Raw genomic sequence first — 13623 nt, forward strand, 5'->3', positions numbered from 1 at the left:
AGTATAGATGATATCTACAGTTTGTCTCAGAAAAAAGGATCAGCGTTTATTCATGAAGTATAAAAGATATATATTTAAATTTTTTTTACATGAAAATATGTACAAAACTACCAGTCGCAATTAATCAATAAGCCGTGTAGTATCAATCTTTGTCGAATATGGCCTGGCATTTTCCCGGCATGCTTTGAACCAGCTTATCTGCGTAGCTTATCGACAAAGAAGACCAGATTTTGCGAACTTGATGCACGGGTTGCTTTAAATCGTGGACTGGACTCATAATTCCCCACACATTTTCAATAGGGTTTGCCGTCTGGGGACTGGGAAGGCTAGTCCATTACTGTGACGCCATTTGCTTGTTTTGTTGTTTCTCAATGTGTTTTTATGAGAGTAGTAGTTTTGATGATGTGGGACGGTAGGATATGTTCGCCTCCTTCAGTCGACGTTCGATGGTGTTGATACTCACATTTATTCCCTTTTTAGCAAGAACTGATCGTGCTTGGCGTAGTCACAAAGAAGGGTCCCGCTTAAAAAGATGGACGATTATTTTATCCTGTTGTTTTGTTTGTCGACACTCGCTTCAAGCCGCGCTCGGAAGAGTCATCAACATTTTTGCACGCTTTGTACGGCTGGTTCCACATCACAACAAACGTTTTTGATTTTTTAACCACTTTTGCAGCCGCGACGGAAGATAATTGCGGCCCTTTCGAATGCGTGCATAAAAATACCGCTTCGAAACGCTTCGCGTACTTCTCACTCATTTTTGTTTGGTTGCGTTTACGGGAAAGTTTCGAGCGACATTATCCTGAGTTAGCACTGTCGTCGTAGTCCTTGAGTGGGACTATTACGCAGCAAAAAGCAGAACGAAATACTCGTACATCTGACACAGACTGACACAGACTGTTTATCTTCAGCGGCGATATAATCATTCGAGGGTAGGGTGGGCGGCGGTATATATCTATTCCGAACATCTGGGGATCTCATTTAACTCGTCCTCACAGGAGTTATAACTGGTCACTGCGCTATTCGTACGCTAGCCAGCAAAATGGGTGTAACTCACAATGACTTCTGCAGGAGGTGAGGAGATAAAGATGAAATTGAGTCGGTACAAAACCTCCTCCTGCACTTCCAAGAAGTGCGATTTTGGCGATTATTTCTTCGAAGACCTGGAACATTTGCAAAATGTCGTACTGTAGGTAAGTAGTCCCACCTTCTTGAAAAGATCTAAGTGGTTTAAGCAACTTTGTTAGGGAATGGAAATCAAATACAGGTATCACAGTGGGCCTTAGCGCTGCTGAGTGTCATGTCTTAGGCAAGCAAACCGACTAATCTAACCTAACCTATGGGGATATATGTATGTATATGCTCTTTCAACTCCTATGTTGAGCAAATTTCAGTTAATGATTCGCTAGCAAGTCTACCCTCATATCTGCCAAGCAGTCCCCGATCCGCTACCAGGAGACGCGTCCGATTGAAGACAAGCAATTCTGCATGGTAACGATAGGGCTGAGTCATTTCGTCCGAATGTACGATGGGTTCTAGGCCATTGCCGACATCGAAGGGAATTGTAGAGCTGATAAACTAGCGACACTCGGTGCCAAACTTTCTGAGAAATACACACACAATGATATATGTACATGTTTATACCCTTACAAACATGCAAGTTATTTATTTTTGAAAAATTTGTGAAAATCGCAAATGCAAGATGGCGGGACTAGTCTACTTGCACAATCGCCTGGTAATTGTGGACGACTCTTAATGCTCAAAATACCTGATGAGCTAAAATAAGCATAACTCTAAGCAGGTGCGCCCAGAGGCTTTCAAGATGAAGTATTCGCAATTCTAGGTAAACAATTTGTCAATGAGTTGGAAGATCTCAGTAGTAGGGAAATTATGGAAATTCTAAAGTTTTTAACCAGTGGACATTGGTTGGTATAGGAATGGGTTATGGTAATGATAATGGTTGTATCGGTTAGGCTAAGCCTTTTATGCGACCAGATTGATATATTGTGCGCCCCTACCTGCTTAATTTTAATTATTTAGTATTGCGAGAAATCGAACCAGCCCTTACGATCCCAGGAGTCTGTGTCTCCTGTAACCTAATGCTTCACAATTGGTGATTAAGTGTTTCATGGACTATTTTTCATCACAGCAGCACCTGCATAAACTAGTACTTGATAATCCTATTGCATTGAAATGTTTATGGCAGGCAAAGTGGCATATAAGTTCTCCACAGAGTAAACTAAGGCTCTTTTTATCTAGGGTTAGATTAGCTGTTTTTCTGTTGGTATTAAAGTTCAGGAATTTTTTGGGGTGATTAAGGCCATTTGTGCCGTTTCAGTATTCATTGGTTTTTGTTTGGATCCATTTTTGGTTAACTGGTTTAGTTTGTTTTTGTTAAGCCCGTAAAATTGGGTTGGTCCAATAAATGGCTCTTTCGCCTTAATGGCATAAAAGCTTGCCTTCTCGTTTCCTTCGTGTTCCTCATGTGCTGGTACCCAAATCAGGGAGACCTGATTAATAGTCGCCAATTTGTTGTGGGTATTGTTGTACGGAAGATAGAGAATGGGCTATAAGCCTGGGTGTATCCTTTTCTTCTTGATTGGCGCGATAAGCATTCTCCACCTGATTTTTCTAATGCAGAGTAGGCTTTCATCTTCCTCTGCTGCCACCAGCTGGTATCACATCGAATATTTTCAGAGCCGGAGCGTTTGTACCCATTCGAACGATATGACCCAGCCAACGTAGCCGCTAGATTTTTATTCGCTGTACTATGTCTATGCGTATCCCGAGTGTATCCTAACCTTATTTATACCCAGTGACAAACTTTTCGGATGTCAATTAAAATTTGCAAGTGAAACTTGATATTTTCGCAAAAAACTGCAATGAATTAAATCAGTTGCTTAAGCGTTCTTTCTTCTTCCTTTTTTTCTTTTTGTTTACGTTCAAAAAAATTCCATAATAAAATGGTTCTAGTTCTGTTCTATTTCGGGCCTTTAAATGTCTCTCACTTGCTAACAGTACTACCTACTCTACTTACAAAGTAAATATTCGATTTTCATTGACTCTCAGGAGAATTTCTTTCATGTTTGAAAATAAACACAAAGTATTTGCAAACTTTTTTAAAGACTTGCATAGTCATATAGCTACAATATTTTGCTTATAATTAAGGCATCTATTTTTAAATTAAATTGCAGCCACTTAATGTCAGAGAACCGCAATGTAGCAGACAGGAGCTAAGGAATGTCACCATACATAAATTTGCAAGCAGACAAATGAGAAAAAATAGGGCGGAAAAGGACAACAACAAATTATTAGTAAATGCAACTATGTAGACCGAACACAACACACAACAAATGCAAGGTACGGAAGGTGATAGTGTGGCTCACGGCAAACGGCTGCCCAGACTTGTTGGCACGCCCTCGCATTTATGAGCAAGCAGTTGCAGTATTCCTGCAGAAGGAGTGGATGTTTGCAAAAGCATTGCAGGATTGCTGCTGGACGTGTTTGCTAGTGGAAAATTCCTGAGGTCTACTGTTAGGTTGCTGGTGCTGCGTTGTATTTGCAGTTTGCAGTATTATGGATTATTTAATTTTAACTTTGTTCACAAAAGCACTGAAGTGTGCGGTGCACTCAGTCATAGAGTAATAAAACCAGCAAACAACAAAATAAGAAGTGAATTGGTGCTTATGTATAAAAATACAGGAACGCACAAATAAGATGATAGTGCTATGAGAAAGGTAGAAACGGATGTGAGGTTATGTAATACCTTTGCACCGGTTAACGGTAGTTAATTGCACACTCATCCGGTAAAGCTGCTTTTCGTGCCAAGGAATAGGTGTCGATTTGTAGTGCACCCAGTAGCAGTGGACGAATAATATTCACACATACGCCCTGTCATACATTTTATGTATGTATACGAATAGTGGGAGCGTGAAGCGTTCGTAATGGTGAGGGCAAGTTTGTGCGCTTTGATTATAAGTGCAGAAGTGCACTCAAATTGCAATTAAGTAGTTGTTTGTGCTTAAGATTGTCATGAGAGAGCAGCACACGAGCGTACATATTGCATGTGTGTATGTATGTAAATAGTGTCATGCTCAATTAATAAGTTGAATTTGCTCAAATCTTAATGTTTATGTAAATATGTGTACATACGTTCGTGTATCCAACCACGCGATAGTGAAGTGTATGAAGCTTTTTATCAAATAATATTGATATACTTAACTGTTGGCGGATAAAGATAACCAAATAAGCTAAGAGATAAGTAACTACCTGTGTTTATTTAATTGTTACACCTTCCTTAAAATGTTTTACATACGTTTGTCTGTATGTATGTATGTATGTATGTCTAATTAAGTATTTACTATAAACGCTATTTAATGCAAATCATTGCTCGCATTCATTGCCAAGGTAAGCCGCAAAGTAATTCGATATACCTACATATGTATGTATGTATGTACCTGTTAAACTATTTCTTGGCCCACTGACAGTGAACAGTTTGTATATATAAATACATATGTACATACATATGTACAGGGTGAGCTAAATTGGATCAATCAATGTTAAATAAGTATTACATTTTTTATTTCAAACATAACTTATTTTTTGTGTTTACAGTTTTCAACTGAGTTCTTGGAAATTTATGGAAATTCTTGGAAATCGTTACAAGCAGTAAACAATCACAATGGAGAGAATAATGAGGGGACGCCTATCGTGGTCCGTTACTTTGCTCTCAGCGAATTGTTGGTACACAATCGTGATTCAATTATTATAGATTTGCTCACTTGTTTTATTCGAGTTTTGACACTCCCTTACAAATAAAAATAGATTTAATGCTGAAATCGAGTGGTAGCTGGAAGCGAATCCCCGCGCATGCAAAATATATTCACAATGATTTTTGACGCGAGGAACTTCATAGACGTATTAACTAGCTGCCTATGAGCGCCGTGAGGTAATCCCGTTTGGTAGTTCCGCGGTTAGAGTGGTAGATTGTGGAGAGACGTTGAATACGTAGGTGTAGCTGTGAGGCTACAAGTCGTGCACATTGATATGCCGGTATCAAGGATGATGGTTTGCTCGTTGGGTATGGTGAAACAAAATTTTTTTTGAGGGGAACTTTGGATTCCATGTCTTTCGTTTCGTGTTTCACAAAATTTAACTTTAGCCAAGGTGAATTTATTACAGGTGACAGCAAACACATATAAGTAAAACCCTACATGTATTTGTTGTTGCGTTTGGTGCAAGCATCATGTCAAAATCAGCAAGCAAATGTAAACATACGAATGTAAACATACCAATACATACACAAAGCATATCATTTTGACGTAAGCCATACCTACGGCGAAAAATTCAGCTGGGTGAATGCTGTCACCTTATTAAATCCACCTTGACTTTAGCTTAGTGAAACTCAAAACGAATGACGTCGGCATATCTGTCGAATTCGCTCACAGCCGACTAACGGTCTGCTAGGTAGTAAACATCTAAAAAATGTTTCGCCATGTGCCGGTATACTCGTAGCAGTGCTCATGAGAATTTCTTCTTCACGAGCGTCATTTCGAAAAAACCTATAAAAGGTTGCATTTAACGAGGGTGAAGTTGGAGAAAGAAATTGGATCCCTTTTGATAAAAATGGTAGCAAAAACGTGTTTTTTTTTTATTTAAATAGAAAAAAAAATTACGAATGGGTTACAAAATAAATTAAAATTAATATTGAATGTGAATAACATATTTTAAGGACAATATAAATCTGTTAAATGCATAGTACGAATAGAAGTTATTAGCAGAAATTACCATGTGTGATATTAAAACCAAAAATGGTTTAACTGAATCCAATAATCATATTTTGTGAATTAATTTTTTTGAATTTATTTTGTGGCAAGTCATAGGCACATAAAGATTAATTACTATGTTGTTCAATAAGTTTTGCGGATCGATAAGAGAAGGCCTTGCTATTAGCCTAAATTTATTGCATTATGTTGGTACACTCTCCATGTGAAGTTTCATTTCAATCTGTCATTTCATTCTTTGTTTACAAGCCATTGAGTATCGACGTGTTCCAGTATTTTCTACAATGGAAAAAATCAAGCATCGTGCAGTTTCAATATCAAATAAACTGCTCTAATTCGTCGGCTCTAATCGCGCCATAATCAACCTGCCAGCCGAAAGCCTCCGATGCTAGCGCTGCACTACTATCAGTTTATATAATAATTTTATTGTTATGTAAACCTTTTTAAATTGAAATAAAAAAAATATTTTTGGAAGATTTAAAAGCTTTGGGTTTCAGAAAGCTGTGTGCAGAATTGGTGCTGCATTCGCTAACAATGGAACAAAACACATTCGAATGCGACTTTCTCAGCAACATTTAGCGTATTTTCGAAAGGATAAAATGGGTTTTGGGTATTGATTTCTCACTATGAATGAGACTTGGGTCAATTAACATGATCCTAAATCAAAACAGAAGGCTAAAGAGTGAGGTGAACCTGGTTCTTAGGCTCTGAAACCAGTTCGTGTCCAGAAACCGGCCAAGAAACTGTTGGCATCATTTTTTTGAATTTTTGTAGTGGATTAGTTGGTTGGTGGTATAGGTGTTGTCTGAGCGACACAGCCCAGGCCCAATTAGCATAGAATATTCAGTGGTGTCGTACTATCTTGATTTGACTTTGAATCTGCCTATGTCGTCAATTTTCTTTTCTGCAATTTTTTTCAAGTTGGCCATCGAAAATTTACCCAGTGTTCTTGTCGTAGAGCACTTAGACTTGGGTTTGTGGATTACTTGCAAACTGGTAAAACAATAAATTCTGATATCATTATCTGATGTCATACTTCATAGTCCTTTATTTCCCAAAATGTATTTAATAAACGAAAAAGAAAAATTAAAAATAAAAAAAGTAATTAAAACAAATGCTTCCTATAAGAGTTATAGGTGACTCACCCTGTATATACCTGCATATTATGTAGAAATTCATTTTAAGCATTAGTTCCATTAATTTATATGGGCATATTCCCTTTAGAAAAAATGTTTACATTCGCACATTTGTGCATATCTGAATTCATATAGAGATGCCTTCAATTAATGCTTTAAATTTAAACTTTGCATTGATTTCATTGTTGGTAGGCATGCATATGTGTTTGTTTGTATTTACCAGCGACAGCGTGAGACTCTTTGACGCACAGGATTCAATGAATGATATAATTTTCTTTCTCCATCTCCTTTCTCTCACCTCACCGCCATTCGTTATTCGATTGTAATTCGCTCTATAATTACGAACCGAATTATATTTATAGGTTAGGTTAGGTTAGATTTTTGTGGCAGTCGGTTTTAAAAATAGCCAACTCACTTGGGACATGTATTTATACGCTCTTATAATGCGAGGATAGGTTTTATCTCAACAGCGGTTAGTTCCGTAAGAGAGTCGAAAGGAAATTTTCCTAACAACCTTGTTCTACTCCTAGCTAAGCTGTGGACACTTACAGAGAAAGTATTCCACTATTTCTTCCTCTTCCTCGTCTCTTCAACTTCTGCAGTATTCATGAAAAAATACTCCTAGCCTAGAAGAGTGCCTATCTAACAGCCAATGACCGGTGACAGAAACGACGACCTTCGAGATGTTTTCACTTGAGAGGTTGAGCAATTCTTATGATCGTTTCTTATCGATTTGCGGCTAAATTAGCTACAAGTCTTGGTTGTAACACAAGTATTTTCTTCTATCCATGACTCATTGGCCTCCTGGAGACTACTATTTTTTTATCCTTTCGACTTAATTTGGGTGAGAGAGATTCGTTAATTTTGATCTTCATTAACGCTATGCCGTGAAGATCCTTCATGGCGTTCCTTGCCGTGCTTTCCTTAAGGGTTCCAGTTCAGTGCCATTCTACTTAAGTCAGTCGCAGGTTTGCGTAACGTATGGCTAATCCAATTCCATTTGCGCTCTCGTATTTCAATGTCAACTGGTTTTTGTCTGCTTCGATTGAGAAGTTGTTCGTTTAAAATCCAATTGTCGGGCCACAAGATACGGATAATTGTTCTTAGTTATCGGTTCGCAAATGCCTGCAGCTTCCGCGTTGCAGATACAGATACCAACCACGTTTCACAGCCATATCATCGTCGCTTTCTGTTTCTCCCACTGGAGCATAGGGCCGCAGTAAAATACCTCCATCTGATGCTATTTTTTGCAAGAAGTTTTATTTCGTTCCAAGGTTTTCTTCGAATTTTCATGGCTTTTGTTTTCTCGTGATTTATTTTTAGCCCTGCATTCAATGAGGTTGAGGACAAATCGTCAGTCTTGTTCTGCATGTTGGTATGAAGGCATACATATATCATCAGCATAGGTAAGATCTTCGAGATGTTCATAGAAGTTCATAGAGTAGGGCGGCCACAGCCATATAGTAAGGACGTTTTTAAAACTCGAATTAAAAATTCGTAGTTACGTAGTTGGACCGCGTTGTCAGCTGTTTGGAAAAACGGATCTTTTTGAGGCTTTCAAAATCTGCTTTGGTTTTTTTGGTTCTCGCATTGATATCGTCTTTTGCACCACCGTCCAGGGTAATTTAGCTTCCTAGATAGATGCAGCTATTTACATTGTTAATGGGTTTCCCATAAATAGAAGATAGAAGATTATGCGCTCGAAACTGTGGTCACCACCCGGTAGGCAGTGCCAAACATTCGAGTGTTTAAGCGCGCCATTTTTTTTGTCAGGACAACTAACAAGTACACCACTCAGACTCAGGTGGGGCAGACGTACAGAAAGTGCTCCGGCGTCTCATCATCAGACATGGCAGGTAACATCAGTTTAGTCCATCTGCAGCCTCTCTTAGCCTGCCAAACTCGCTTGTGGGTTGAAGTAATGGCTTTAATGGCTGCAAAATGCAGTTTTGTCCTGCTGGATTCCACATAGACCCCAGAGTCGGAGCCGTGCTCGGTCCTGGAGCCATCTGTAAAAATGCGAAAACAGTGTTTGCCGGGCTCATTTTCAGAGTTTGATCAGAATTGAGCGTGTGGCAGCACCACATTGTATCTCTTTTCAAGTACGACTCCTGATGGCATGGAGTCAAGGCGCATGGAGAGAATCGTTGGATCGAAGTCCATGCCTTCTCTGTTGTTCAATGCAGGGCAGGGGCCGTACTAGTTCTCATTGTGTTTCAGCCTGCAGATGGCCTTAAAGGCCTCTCCTTGGATGAAAGCAGCAATTGGTGGTATACCAACCAGAGCGCCATTACAAAGCATCGCATAAAGCATGACAAAGCATCTCCTCCGTTTGGAAAAAAACCTCTATTTTTAGGCCCACTTCAACTACATATTAAACGCGACAAGACAAATGCACGCTTTATGATGTCGTAATTTAAGAATCACACAAATCATATCTTCCAGAGATTTAACATAATTCGCCTCCTATGACCTCCATCTGCCGTTAAAAGCTCACGCAATCTCCAGTGCAAATCCAATGAACTAAACAATGCGAGCACAAAACGATAAGCCGTCGTCAAGCAGATACAAACATTAAGTGAAAATTAACCAACTAATTGAACTCAATGTCGAAAGTAAATGGTACAAGCAAGAACAACAATAACGAAAAAGTAAAAAAAAGCAAAACAAAAGAAATATGAGGCGAAAAAATTACGCAATTCAGTGCAATTGCTCCACCCTGGCTGCAATTTTGAGTACTTACAGTTGTTGCTGTTTTTACGAGTTATATTTTTGCTTTGTTGTTTGTATTTGAGCGTGTGTGTGAAAATACCATGCATTTATGTAAAATATCTGTGCGGCTGCCATTTCTCGCAGATATTTTAGAAAAATCACATTGAACTGTCGGAGTTAGCGTGTCGCAAATTTGAGTTGCAGTTGCATTGTGAAGCGGGAGTTAAACAAATTGTTTATAATAACATTGTTTTTTGTTTTAATTATATATTTGCGTATATATATTTTGATGTGGACTATGGTATGTGTTTATTGGAGCATGTAATGCATATACATATGTACATATGTAAAGGGTTTTCCAATAGCACGTGTTATTTTGAATGCCCCGCTATTTCGGTAGATGCCACTTTTGAAGGTGTCATTTTTTGATATTTGACAGGTAGAAACTAAGCCAATGGAAAATGGGACGACACACGCTTAAGCAACGCATTGAAATTATTAAAATTCACTATACAAATGGTGATAATTTGGCAGAGACGGTTCGTAACACTCAAAGTTTTTTGGGTCATCGTCAAGCACCTTGTCGGACGGCAATACAGAAATAGGTGAACAAATTCGAGCTGTTGGGTCAAGTCAGTGATGTGAAGAATAAAACCCGTGCACGTCGCTCAAGAACAGCCGAAAATATTCCTGTTGTAGCCGAAAGTATTGAAGAAAACCCAGGTTGTCCATTCCTCCTCGTAATTTTGAATTAGGCATTCCACAAACGTCATGACACCGTATTTTGCTTAAAGATTTGGGTCTTAAGGCTTATAAAGTCCAGTTAACACAAGAACTCAAGCCGGCCGATCATCAACAACGTCGGGTCTTTGTTGATTAGGTCGTTGAAATGCATGAAAACGATCCGGGGTTCCATCGAAAAATCATCTTGAGTGATGATGCCCATTTCCACCTCGGTGGCTTCGTTGACGAGCAAAATTGTCGGATCTGGGGCTCAGAAAATCCAAGAGTTATTGTTGAAAAGCCTTCTATCCTCAACTTGTGACTGCACCAAACAGTCTGTGGTCCGATGGAGTCATTGGACCTTACTTTTTCGAAAATGAAGCTGGAGCAACAGTTACGTTGAATGAATTGCGCTATCGAGAGATGACTAACTATTTTTTATGGCCGGAATCGGATGGTATTGATCTGGACAACGTTTATTTTCAACAAGACAGCGCTACGTGCTCCACAAGCAACGAAACCATTGATCTTTTACGGGAATAACACCTCTTATTGGAAAACCCTTTATATATGTGTTATATACAAATAACTTGAAAATGTGTCTACTCCGCGATAATTAGATGACACATCAACACTTTATACTATTTGGACTGTTTTGGTTTTGGTTCATAATTTTTTTTTTAGGTGCAGCTCATTGTTTAACAAAAACCAAGGGCTAAAGAGTCCCGGGCCTAACAAAGAAACCACGTTTTTTTGTTCAAAATTAGCTTTATTCGTCAACGTAATTTCCACCAAGATCAACGCAATCAGTCTACCGCAGCTCTAACATTTCAATACCACTTTTCTAGGAAGATTTATCTTTTGCCTCAAAATAGGCCTCAGTTTCAGCAATAACAACCGCTTCATTTGAGCGAAATTTCTAAGGTCTGCAGCAGCCAGTAGTCGCTGGAAGCCAAATCTGGCGAATGCTGTAGATACGGGAGCATTGTTTAGAGGCATCATATTGTTTTTGTTTTTGGTCAACAGTGAGCAAACGCGGCACCCACTTTGAACAGATCTTTCTCATATTGAAATAAATTCTCATGTTTCTCTCGAAAGTAAGCTCTCACTTTACTCAGCTATCTTGAAACCGATAAGCGATTTTTTTCTTCCTTGTTCACTCCTCTCGTTACTATAGGACCTCGACAAGACTCTTCCATCGTACACGGTTCTGTGCTGTTGATTTCGCAACGTCCCATGAGATGTCAGCATCTGCTAGTTCGCGCAGCATCGACCTTCTCCAAGTGTTTTTTGGGTCGACTGCGACCTCTGCTCTCTTGCGGGTTCCAGTCCAGCGCTATTCTCGTGATGCTATATGGTGGTTTTCTCAATGTGTGACCTATCCATTGCCACTTTCTGCGTTTGATTTGCCTAAGGATTCGTTCGTTAATCTCCACAGTGTGTCGTTACTGATGATGTTTGGCCAGAATATTCTGCAGGTAATGCGGAGGCATTTGTTGACGAAAGATAGTAGCCTCTGTGTGATGGTGTTAGAAACCAGCCATGTTTCGCTTCCGTACAACAATACGGACTTCACGCATGAGCCGAATATTCGTAGTTTAGTTCGCCTGGAGATTTGCGAACTCCCTCATAGTGCATGCATTCGTCCGTATGCCGCCCTTGCTTTGTTTAGCCTGCAGTTGAAATCTTCATCTGCTCCACCATCTGCCGTGATAATGCAGCCGAGGTACCAGAAGCTTTCCACGAATTCCACCGGGCATCCGTCAACTAATATCTGCTTTGCGTTATTGTGGTTAACTCTTATACCCTTGGTCTTGACGATGTTGACCTCCAGTCCGTCAGTGCGTGCTAGACGACTAGTTTGTCCACTTTCGCTTGCACGTCAGAGAGTTTGTGAGAGAGGAGGCAGATGTCATGGGCGAAGGCCAGCTCCTCAAGATGTCTGGTGAAACTCCAGACGATGCCTTTTTTGTGTATGGAGAAGAGAAGGGGCGAGGGGTTATTCCTCGCTAGTTGCCGCAGTCACGCAGGTCACATTTCTTGGGCAGCTTCACTATGATGCCGTTAGTCGAGGACGGAGGCAGCTTTTCATTGCTCCAGACGGCAGTGATGTGGGGATGAACAATTCCCGCTGATATTTGTGGGTCGGCAGTCATTAGTTCAAGCTGTATGCCATCTTCACCCGCAGCTTTGTTGAGTTTCAGCTTTTTAATTGCATCCTTAATCTCCGCTAGGCTGGGGCAGGATGTTGTTATTTTATTTGTGGTTGTTGTGCTACCCACTTCAAAGCTAGGTATACTCCTAAGAGCAATGTTGTTAGTTGCTTCAAAGTGTTCCGTCCATCTGCGTATCTGGTCATCATTGGAAGTTAGCAAAGCACCATTCAGATCTCTGATCGGCAGTTTGCTGTTACTCCGCTAGTTGGTTAGGCGGCCAACTATGTGGTACAGCTGTATCATATCATTTACTCCTGCTGCCGCTTCGGCATCGCCAGCCTCATATCATAAAAAATTAGTCTATATCATTAGGTATCATAAAATTAGTAAATGGCTGCATTACTGGGTGCATTCCATAAATGTCTCCTAAATTAATTAAAGAGCTTTAAGTAAAAAAGTTTAAAAGACAGATCGCAGTAAAGAAATGAATTGAGAGGGGCAGCTCCTCTAGCACTTTCAAATTTTACTTTTTTTAAAATTTCATTTACATTCTAAAGAATATCCTTTGAATGTTTTACGCTCAATAGAAAGTCTAAGAAATTCCTATAAAGTCAGTGAAGTGATGAGCGTCGAACGGAAGCTGAGTAAGAACGAAAATTTTAATCGCGTTTTTGTCGAAATATGTTTTTTTCCGCACTATCGAATCAATATAAAAATAAAAAAAAAATTAATAATTGGCGCGTACACTTCTGTTAGGTGTTTGGCCGAGCTCCTCCTCCGATTTGTGGTGTGCATCTTGATGTTGTTCCACAAATGGAGGGACCTACAGTTTCAAGCCGACTCCGAACGGCAGATATATATTTTTATGAGGAGTTTTTTCATGGCAGAATTACACTCGGAGGTTTGCCATTGCCTGCCGAGGGGCGACCGCTATTAGAAAAATGTTTTTATTACTTTTGCTTTCACCGAGATTCGAACCAACGACCTCTCTGTGAATTCCGAATGGTAATCACGCACCAACCCATTCGGCTACGGCGGCCGCCGAATCAATATGTCAACTTAAATTTTTACAGGGATATTCTCAAAGTGAATCCATTAAAGGTGGTATCGGTA

At 39.7% G+C, this 13623-nt stretch overlaps 1 protein-coding gene across 1 annotated transcript in view; it reads right to left on the bottom strand.

Annotated features, from left to right (window-relative positions):
* The window catches only part of LOC128865041 (uncharacterized), a 28193-nt gene that overhangs the window by 1528 nt on the left and 13042 nt on the right, over window positions 1–13623 (bottom strand). The window lies entirely within an intron of this gene.

The sequence above is a fragment of the Anastrepha ludens genome, chromosome 5 (assembly GCF_028408465.1).
Source record: "Anastrepha ludens isolate Willacy chromosome 5, idAnaLude1.1, whole genome shotgun sequence".
NCBI classification, from domain to species: domain Eukaryota; kingdom Metazoa; phylum Arthropoda; class Insecta; order Diptera; family Tephritidae; genus Anastrepha; species Anastrepha ludens.